Genomic DNA, 10,810 nt, shown 5'->3' with positions numbered 1-10,810 from the left:
AAACGCCTCCTCTCCTCCGCCCCGCCGCCCCACAGGACCCCCCTCCAGCCTCCCCGTGCCTCAGCCGGCTTCACTCGGACCCCGGGCCCCCTTCCTGCCACTCCTGACCCAAGGGGAAACACTTGAGAAGGGCAAACAATCAACTCATCAACCAGCAACAGTATCCGTGCCAACGGACTATCCAGTGGACTGTCCAACCATCAGAGACCCAGAGCCAGCTCAGGGCTACACAATTCCGTCTTAATTCTCCAGGTCCCAGGCCTGCAACTGGGCGTGAGATCCATGAGAGGAGAGAGCAGTGGTGAGCAGGAAATGACCCCATGACCCCAGGCCAGGTGAAGAAGCAGCACAGCGGACGCAGCCAAGCAAGCGGATGCCAGGGACCCACCCCCCTGGCGTGAGGAGTGGCCACCTTGGGCCACCCTGGGACACTGACCTCGGGTGCTCCACTGACCTCTTCTACCTCCACCACCGGTGCTCCTGCCCCCCTGGGCCCGACCCCGACCTCCCCCGCCCCGCCTCCCTGCGAAGCTGCGCCCGCCCGCCGTCTGGTCCAGCTCCCTCGACGCTGACTGTCTGACCCTGAGCTCTGGTTCTCACCTGGATGGTGCTGTTCCAGAGGGTCCCGACGTGCCAGTACTTACCGGACTCGCAGCCTCAGGCGTCCCTGCGACTGTCCGGGACGCTGACGGGGTGACCTCGCCCGGGGGGGCTCCCTCCCCCACCCCAACACTGACAGCACAGGGGCCTGAGGCCCGAGACAAGGGGAGGGGCTCCAAGAGAGACAGAGAGAGGCCCGAGACAGCCAAGTAGCTGAGGGGGCTCCTACCAGACCACCGCTCTCTGCCACGGGGAGGAGACCCTCCCCACCTTCCCCTCCTCACCGCTTCCCACCCCCAAAATAAAGCAGAGTTAAAAGATGATCTGACTCTGTGGCTTGTTCTGAAGGTGGAGGGTGGGGGCAGGCAGGATGGAGGGCCAGCAGGTGGAGCGGGGGAGGGGCGGGGTGGGGCTCCCCCCTCCCCCAGGCGCCTGGCATGCAAGCTGGGGGAGGCGGGGGAGGAGGGGAACACGGGGAGCTGCCTCTTCCGGAGGGTCCGGATCAGGGACCCCAGAAACCCAAGTCCCAATTCGTCCCACACGAGAAGTGAGGGGTGGGCGGGCTGTGCCCTGCCCCCCTAACTCGGAGGGTCTTCGAACCAAGGAACCTCGGCTTCAGCAATTCCCCCACCACCACCCCTAGTGGAGAAGGCCAAGGTCACACGGCCATAAACGTGGCAGAAAAGCTGTTCTGAGGGTGCACTGCCCTGGGAAGTCGGAGGGAGTCCCGGGGAGGGAGGACAGCGGTGACCGGCCACTCAGGGCTCACTCATGCCACAGCCCAGCCCACGCTGACCGAGGGCCCCTCTGCCTGGCCTCGGGGCCCACCCATCCGGCAGCGGTCTTGGACCTCCCAGATCCGCCACCCCTCCACACTGGGACCACTCCTTGCGGGGGACCTAGAACCTCCACTTGGGGGAGGGGCTCCAACACGGGGGTCCGTGCACGTGGGCCCTCACACACCATGTCATGGGCCTTAAGTCTGCCCTCTCAGCACAGAATCTGCCCCTGACAGTGGCACCATGAGATCACCAAGCAGATCTCAGGTTCAAAGGTCAGGGGCTCTGCAGGGGCCTGACTCCCCATCCCCCTCACAGGCCTGCCCCTCCCTACCCCTGAGGAAACTCGTGTCCCTCCCGGACCCCCCAGAGTTCTGTGCCCTCTCCGGCCCCAGCCGGCGTTATGCCCGGCGCCCTCGCTGGTCCCCAGGAGCGACTGACTGCCGCTCACCACCCACCCATCTGTCTGAGGCATCTACCCCTGGAGGCAGCACCGCGAGATCATGGTCAGGGTCCCCAGGTTCAAAGCCCGGGGCTCGGCGACGCCTCTGGGCTTCTCGCCGCCCCCCAGCCCCCTGCTGACCGGCTGCACCCCCTCTCCCAGCCTCCTCCTCCTCCTCTGTCGCTCTGAACCATCGGAGCGCCTGTCACAAAGGAAGTCACACTCGGGGTCCCTGTCCTCCACCGCCCCCCATGCGTGGACTTCTTAGGCCGCTTATTCAGGAGAAACTTGGGAAACCAAGGCCCAGAGAGGGCAGGTGACCTGATGTTGGCTGAGAAGGGGTCAAGAACAGAGGCGGGACTGGGGTCCTCCCCAGTGGCCTCCGCCCTCTCACCTTGGGCCCCTCCATCCCCGCCACGCCCTGCACAGCTGCAGTCACGGACCCAGGAATGACGCCCACAAACAGCCACCATCACCGAGGCCCCAGAAGCCAAGGGCACCCTACCTGCCTGTCTGTCCACCCCCTGACAGCAACTCCAAGAAGCCATGGGCAAGCCCCGTGGGTCAAGGTCAGGGGCTCATCTCCAAGAACCCCAAGACCCCCTTAGTGGCCCTGACTCCAACTTGCTGGGTGACCCTGGCTAGCAGCTGTCACCCTGCTGTCAGGGCTGTTTTCCTATCATCAAATGGGGGGTGTGGTTAGAGGGGAGGGGAGTTTCAGGGGCAACGAGACACAATCTCCAAGGGCCTCTGGTTCCTAAAATCCCCTCTGTTCCCAGAGGACGCTCTTCTGCGGGTTCCCGAATCCCTTGGCGTGAGCTCCCCTGGAGCAGAGCCTGGGGTCATGGTGGGGAGGCCACGCCCAGCACTGGCCCCTCGCCCAGCCCACCCTTGGGGGGCCCTAGAGGCTGAGCCTCCAGGGCAAACCTGCTTGGTAGGGGCTGCCCTGGGCGATGGGACGCATGATGACCCCTCTCATCCCTGCAGCCCAGGACCTGCCAGGAGTGCCACTCTTTCCAGCCAGGCCTGTGCAGGTGGAGGAGCAACGGGACGACCTCTCGGCTAAGGTCGAACAGAATTCGCCACCAAACAACCAGCCCTGCCCTACAGTGGGGGGCCCAGACGCCCACTAAGGTGCACACACTTATCCACGGTGGCACGCCCGCACACTCACACACACGTAGAGCAGCGGGGCTGCCGGCACAATAGTGCTGGGACAGCAGTCTGGACACAGTGGACGGCAGTGCACTGGTCTAAGTGGGTCCCCCGCCCCAGTCCAGCCAGAAGGGGCTGCATCCTCATTTACAGACAAGAGAGGCAGCTCCCAGGCCAAGGAAGACAAACTACTGACAAAGCAAAAAAAAAACACTGGGTGATGGTGTCCCCACCTTCCTAGAAAAAGAGTTTAGAGAACACAGTACAAACCTTTTTACTCCTGAAAGCAAGAAAAAACTTAGTATTGAATGACATGCTGGGTTATGACGTCATGGGACCACAACAAAGGTGGAAACTCAAGACAAAAGACAGGTTACACAGCCGCCTGTGCCCAGGTCCCCCCCCCACCCTCCCCAAGACCACTGCCAGGTCCCCCCCACCCTCCCCAAGACCACTGCCAGGTCCCCCCACCCTCCCCAAGACCACTGCCATCCCCAAGACCACTGCCAGGTCCCCCCCACCCTCCCCAAGACCACTGCCGGGACACAGGGGAGCCCCGGATTCCAACCAGGTGAGGCTGCCAGCCTCTCTGCCACCTCCCTGCCCTTCCCAGCACCCCCATCCCCCACCCCAGCCCGCCCATGGCCAAGAGCTCCAGCCTCCAGGCCTGGTACACATGGGCCTGTTTCTGGAAACATGTAACAATACACACTCCCCGGCAGCTGATAGCTACTCACCACTCGGATCCTGATATGCCCATCCCTCCTGCAGGCGGCCGCAGGTCCAGTCTCTGTCGGGCCCCCCGACACAGGCTCCCATGTTAGGGGGTGTGATAGGAGCTTGAAATCCCCTCCCTGCCCACCAGGGCGGTGCCCGCCTGCACCCAAAGTAAGCAAGAAGCCAGCATCACACAGAGCCCATCCCCACACCCCGGCCCCCACTGCACGCATCCACCAAGCAGCACACGCTGTCCACTCCTCAGAGCTCTGGTTTCTATCCAAGGTCCTGAGCGGGAGGAGGCCTTTCCTTGGCCAACATCGAGGCCTCTCGCGATGGGACCTCAATCTTCCCTGTGTCACATCTCCCTCCAACACACTGCACCTGACAAAGGCAAACATGACACTCCCACCACCACCTGAAGGCCCCGCCTTTGCTCAAGCGGTCCCCTGGCCAGGAGGGCCTTCCTGACCTCAACAAGGAGGTCCTGATGCTGCAAAGTGGGGAAAGATGCAAAGCCGGGCGGAGGCCTTCCGCCACCCTCCTCCTCCCCTGCCGGGCGGAGGCTTTTGCATCTTCCGCCACCCTCCTCCTCCCGGCAGGGGAGGAGGAGGGTGGCGGAAGGCCCTCCTGTCCTGGCTGGGGGCTCTGTGCTGCGGGCTGCCTCGGCTGCCTCGTGGGCAAACGACTCTAGTCGCACAGGGGCTTGGTGCGGTCACCTCCCGCCACGCATGGGACCTAAGTTAGCGGGACAGCCAAACTCAGCAGCCAGGGCCCAGAGGGACATGGGTCTAGCGCCCTCGGGCACCCAGCTCGGACAAGGAGAAGAAGGGGGCACCTGCTGACAGCTTCCAGCCGAGAGACATGGGACCCAGGGTTAGGAATAGCTGGGGCGCCAGGGATGTCTCCAGATGGGGTTTAAGGAGAGAGTAGGAAGCAGCCGCCTGTGAGGGGCCTCAGCCTCCTGGTCATGAAAGAGTCCTGGGCAGAGGCTAAGGCCCCTCGAGGAGACCCTCCTCCAGGGGCAGTAAGAAGGGGCAGGCCTGGGAAAAAAGGGCACTGTCTCTCCGACGTCCACCTGTCTGTCCTAGGAGCTGGGTCCTCTCAGACGGCTCCCTACAGGAGCACAGCCGCTGCCCCACCAGGGGGAGAAGCCCCAGGGCAGGCCCTGTCTCCACCTCTGGCCTGGGCCCACCCCTGGGGAGTGTCCCACCGGGGGCATAACCTTTCCCTCCAAGGAGGGGACCTCAGAGATGGCCCGGCCCTAGGCCCTCCCCCTCCAGGAACTCGAGGACTGCAGACCAGAGAGAAGACAGTGCCAGGAAGAGGCTGGCGGGGCGGCAACGAGCTTGAGGACACGCCCCCGTGCAGCCAGGGGCTCAGAGGATGGGTGGGGGATGGACTCCACAAAATACATGAACGAGTGAGGGACTTAGCGTGACACATGGGGGAGGGGCTCGCTGTAAAGCATGGGTGGAAGATGGGCTCCATGTCACACACGCGTGGGTGAGTAACTCAGTCCGACACGTGAAAGAAGGGGCTCAGTGGGACACATGAGAGGGGGAGGGGCTCAGTGGGACACATGAGAGGGGGAGGGGCTCAGTGGGACACATGAGGGGGGAGGGGCTCAGTGGGACACATGAGAGGGGGAGGGGCTCAGTGGGGCACATGAGAGGGGGAGGGGCTCAGTGGGACACATGAGAGGGGGAGGGGCTCAGTGGGACACATGAGAGGGGGAGGGGCTCATTGGGGCACATGAGAAGGGGAGGGGCTCAGTGGGACACATGAGAGGGGGAAGGGCTCAGTGGGACACATGAGGGGGGAGGGGCTCAGTGGGACACATGAGAGGGGGAGGGGCTCAGTGGGGCACATGAGAGGGGGAGGGGCTCAGTGGGTCACGTGTATGTTGCAGGCTCTCAGTGTAACGTACAGGTGGGGGAGGGAGTGGCGTGACACATGAGTGAGGGAGTTTAGTGTGACACACAGGTGGAACAGAGCTGTACTGGCACAGGCGTGGAGAAGGGGCCTAGGTGACCCAGAGTTGGGAGGAAAAGCTCAGTGTCCAGTGTCACTCCTGAGGCAGGAAGGGACTCGGTGTCACACACAAGCAGGAGAGGGTCAGTGTGACTCAATAACGGGGGAAGGACCCAGTGTGACAACGAGTGGGGAGAGTCAGTGTGACGTGTGGAGGAGGGACTCCATGTGACAGATGGGAAGGGGAGGGGCTCAGCGTACACATGAAAGGGTTACGGGGCACAAAGTGACACACTGAATGGAGGAGCAATGTGACACAAGCGCATTAAGGGGCTTAATGTGACACACGAGTGGGGAAGGAGCTCTGTGTGACCCGAATGGTGGGAGAGAATCAATATGATACATGACTGGGGCAGGGCTGGTGTGATCAGAAGTGGAGAAGAGGCTCAGTGTGACACACAGCTGGGGGGACATCCGGGTGAAGAGGGGCTCCATGTGACTCATGAGCCGGAAGTGACTAGTGTGACACACACGTGGGGGAGGGGACCGGCATGACACAACAGTGGGCGCTCACTGTTACACGCTGGTAGGGGAGAGGTTCAGTGTGACACGCTGGCAGAGGGTACACGTGACCCTGGTGGGGGAGGGTCCCGTGTGATGCATAAATAGGAGAGAGGCTCAGGGTCAGAGAAGTGGGGAGGGCGAGGTTTGACAAACGGTCAAGAGTTACTCTGTGTGACACAAGAAGGGGCAGGGATTCCATATGACACGTAAGTGGGAGAGGAGCTCAAGGCGAAGCATAAATATGGGGCGGGGGCTCGGTGTGACATGTCAGTAGGCAGTGCCTAGTGTGACACATGGTGGGGAGGCGCTCGCTGTGACCGGTGGGAGTGGAGGAGCATTATGTGAAACATGAATGGGGTTTGGGGTCAGTGCGGCTTAAGGATGGGAGGGGGACACATGTGTGACACTCGAGTGAGGGGGCTCTGTAAAACTTCTGGGAGGAAGAGGGGAAGGGTGTGACAAATGGGTCGGGGAGTAGCTCTGTGTTACACTTAAAAGAAGAATGGACACGTGTGACCTGTGAGCGGAGGTCAGCGTAACACATGGGAGAAGGAGGACTCCATAGGACAGATGAGCATGGAAGAGGCTCAGTGTGACACCTGAGTGCAGGAGGGGGTCTGCATGACACCTGAGTGCAGGAGGGGGTCTGTGTGACACCTGAGTGGAGGACAGGATCTGTGTGACTCCTGAGTGCAGGAGGGGGTCTGTGTGACACCTGAGTGGAGGAGGGGGTCTGCGTGACACATGAGTGGAGGAGGGGGTCTGCGTGACACATGAGTGGAGGGGGGGGTCTGCGTGACACATGAGTGGAGGAGGGGGTCTGCGTGACACATGAGTGCAGGGGGGGTCTGCGTGACACCTGAGTGCAGGAGGGGGTCTGCGTGACTCCTGAGTGCAGGAGGGGGTCTGTGTGACTCCTGAGTGGAGGAGGGGTTCTGGGTGACACCTGAGTGGAGGAGGGGGTCTGCGTGACACCTGAGTGGAGGAGGGGTTCTGGGTGACACATGAGTGCAGGAGGGGGTCTGCGTGACTCCTGAGTGCAGGAGGGGGTCTGCGTGACACCTGAGTGCAGGAGGGGGTCTGCGTGACACATGAGTGGAGGAGGGGGTCTGTGTGACACATGAGTGCAGGGGGGGTCTGCGTGACAGCTGAGTGCAGGAGGGGGTCTGCGTGACAGCTGAGTGGAGGAGAGGGTCTGCGTGACACCTGAGTGCAGGAGGGGGTCTGCGTGACACCTGAGTGCAGGAGGGGGTCTGCGTGACACCTGAGTGCAGGAGGGGGTCTGCGTGACACCTGAGTGCAGGAGGGGGTCTGCGTGACACCTGAGTGCAGGAGGGGGTCTGCGTGACACCTGAGTGCAGGAGGGGGTCTGCGTGACATCTGAGTGCAGGAAGGGGTCTGTGTGACACATGAGAGGGGGTCTGCGTGACATCTGAGTGCAGGAGGGAGTCTGCGTGACACCTGAGTGCAGGAGGGGGTCTGCGTGACACCTGAGTGGAGGAGGGGGTCTGCGTGACACCTGAGTGCAGGAGGGGGTCTGCGTGACACCTGAGTGCAGGAGGGGGTCTGCGTGACACCTGAGTGCAGGAGGGGGTCTGCGTGACACCTGAGTGCAGGAGGGGGTCTGCGTGACATCTGAGTGCAGGAAGGGGTCTGTGTGACACATGAGAGGGGGTCTGCGTGACATCTGAGTGCAGGAGGGAGTCTGCGTGACACCTGAGTGCAGGAGGGGGTCTGCGTGACACCTGAGTGCAGGAGGGGGTCTGCGTGACACCTGAGTGCAGGAGGGGGTCTGCGTGACACCTGAGTGCAGGAGGGGGTCTGCGTGACACCTGAGTGCAGGAAGGGGTCTGTGTGACACATGAGAGGGGGTCTGCATGACACCTGAGTGCAGGAGGGAGTCTGCGTGACACCTGAGTGCAGGAGGGGGTCTGCGTGACACATGAGTGGAGGAGGGGGTCTGCGTGACACCTGAGTGCAGGAGGGGGTCTGCGTGACACCTGAGTGCAGGAGGGGGTCTGCGTGACACCTGAGTGCAGGAGGGGGTCTGCGTGACACCTGAGTGCAGGAGGGGGTCTGCGTGACACCTGAGTGCAGGAGGGGGTCTGCGTGACACATGAGTGCAGGAGGGGGTCTGCGTGACACATGAGTGGAGGAGGGGGTCTGTCTGACACATGAGTGCAGGAGGGGGTCTGTGTGACACCTGAGTGCAGGAGGGGGTCTGCGTGACACCTGAGTGCAGGAGGGGGTCTGTGTGACTCCTGAGTGCAGGAGGGGGTCTTGTTACCCTGCGTGGGAACAGGCGTAGCTGTTGCATGAACCTAGCAGTGCTTTTCAGCCTCCAACTGCCATGAAGTGCAGCCCCACCCGGCGAGATGATGGACATTCTCGAGTCAAAGCGGGACCCCATGGGGCCACCTCATCCATACAGACTCCCAGGCAGTATGCACCTGCCACACAAATTCTGATTCAGATTCAGAGTCTAATAGGCAATTTAACAATCCTGAAAGCTACAGAAGTTCCTTTACCAAGGGGAGAACTCCAAATAACCAAACCTAAAACATCTGATGACTGACACCCAAGGTCCCCTGAAACTGAGTCCACTCCAATACTCGAAGAGGACCTTGAAGACATCGGCCATCCCTCCCCACAAACCGGTGCCCCTCCCCCAACACATCCACAGGGTCTTGGTGGACACTAGAGGGTCCCAGTTTCTGACTCTCCAAGACCTGGAAAATGCCCAGATGGATATCTGACAACCACCATCTGGCCAAGCAAAGACATTCAAGTCAATAGACCAAACCATCCTTGACCACCATGATTTGAGAGAACAGAAGTGCATTGTAACAGACCTAACTACAAGGACACAGCTCAGAATTTTACAATGAAGTAAATTTTGCTTTACAAGAAATTCACTGCCTTGTCCACCATTGTCTGGTTTTACCCTAACCTTAACCCTCCATCACAGACTTGGCTGCACCCCCCGACCCCCCGTGACGCCCCCTCCTCCAATGTGGTCTAACTCCGCCTTGAAACCACTCCAAGACCGAGAAGTCCACATCCTCCCCGCCACCCACCTCCTTTCTCTTACGTCATCAATTCATTCATTCATTCATTCATTCATTCATTTCAACTCTGATAGAAAGAGCACAAAATTTAGTCCTTAACCCTCCCTCCGAGTCCTGACATGTGACACTCGGGGAACCAGTCTGAGCATCAGTTTACCATCTACAAAGGGGAAATATGTGACCAGCATCGAAGGATCTGGGCAGGACTGGGTGATCCCCAACAAAGGGGACAGCAAGGAGGCGGAGCCAGAGAACAGGGTGCAGAGTGCCAGGAGCCCAGGCTGCCAGAGGGGCTGGACCTGTGCCTGGGGCCTGCGAGCAAGGACCCTGCAGGCAGGCTGGCAGGGCCTGGGCTCCTGGTGCCGTTTCTGAGATGCCGGCCACCAGCAGGGAAGAAAGTGGGCACAGGTAGGCTCTCCTTGCAGACCTCACTCAGCAGGACCTGGGCTGAACCTCCCCACCGCCGTGCAGTCAGACCCGCCCTTCTGTGCACCACGTCCCCAAGCCGCCCTGGCCCAGGCTCCGCGCCATCCGCCGGCTCTCGTGCGTCTCCCCGAGGTGCGCGCTCCCGCGGGCCACGTCCATTTACTTGCTGCCTGGCACAGGGCCTGGCACACAGTAGACCTTCACCGAATGTGCAAACGAATGAATGAAAGCCTACCATGTACAAGGCCCTGGGGGCCAGAGTGAGCCCCGAAGCGAGGATGATGGAGGTGAGGCAGATGATGGATGGGTGATGGCCAGGTCCACAGTGACAGAGGTGAGATGCTGTGCTCAGGATGACAGAGGCCAGGTGGAGGTGATGGGAGCCCGAGATGGCCAGCCCACGGGGAAGGATGGGCCAGACCCTGGGACCCGGTGGGGTACAGTGAAGTGGTGATGGGTGCCAGGATGATGGAGCCCGCGGTGACAGACATGCGTGAGATGGACCCCAAAGACTAGAGGGGGGGTAGGAGGAACCCAGGACCCCACGAACTGGGCGTGGAAACCTCTGAGGCTCAAGACCCGGGCGTCCTGCTCAACCCCCCCACCCACTTGCATTAACAGAATACCCATCGTGTGCAAAGCTCAGAGAGCAGCTACCAAGCTGACAGCCTTGCCAGTGAGGAACAGTGGATGCCCTAGACTGGGGGTCAGCAAACATTTTTGCTTGCAGACCCCATTAAGGAATTTTGAAAAGCCATCCCGCCTTCCCCGAGCCCCTTTTTAAATTGGCACCAAAGCTTTCATGCCAAGCTTACAGAGTTGCAATGATATAACCTCTTGGGTATCACATACTAGATATGCAACATGTAGATATATATCTGTCAAAAGCACAGAGCTCATTGGATTCATCCACTCTCAACCTCACTGGCAAACCAATCGGACAAAACAGACTTTCATCAGCAAGTCTGTCACTTTTAGCACTTTTCAATCCAGGCCAATGCGTTCTAGGCATCACGACGACAAACGTTGCCCCTCTGGATTCTGAGTCTCAGGTAGACGCGTCACCTGGGTGAGAAGGGGGTGGG

The sequence above is a fragment of the Balaenoptera acutorostrata genome, chromosome 3 (genome assembly GCF_949987535.1).
Source record: "Balaenoptera acutorostrata chromosome 3, mBalAcu1.1, whole genome shotgun sequence".
NCBI classification, from domain to species: Eukaryota; Metazoa; Chordata; class Mammalia; order Artiodactyla; family Balaenopteridae; genus Balaenoptera; species Balaenoptera acutorostrata.
Note: the sequence above shows the minus strand (reverse complement) of the source record.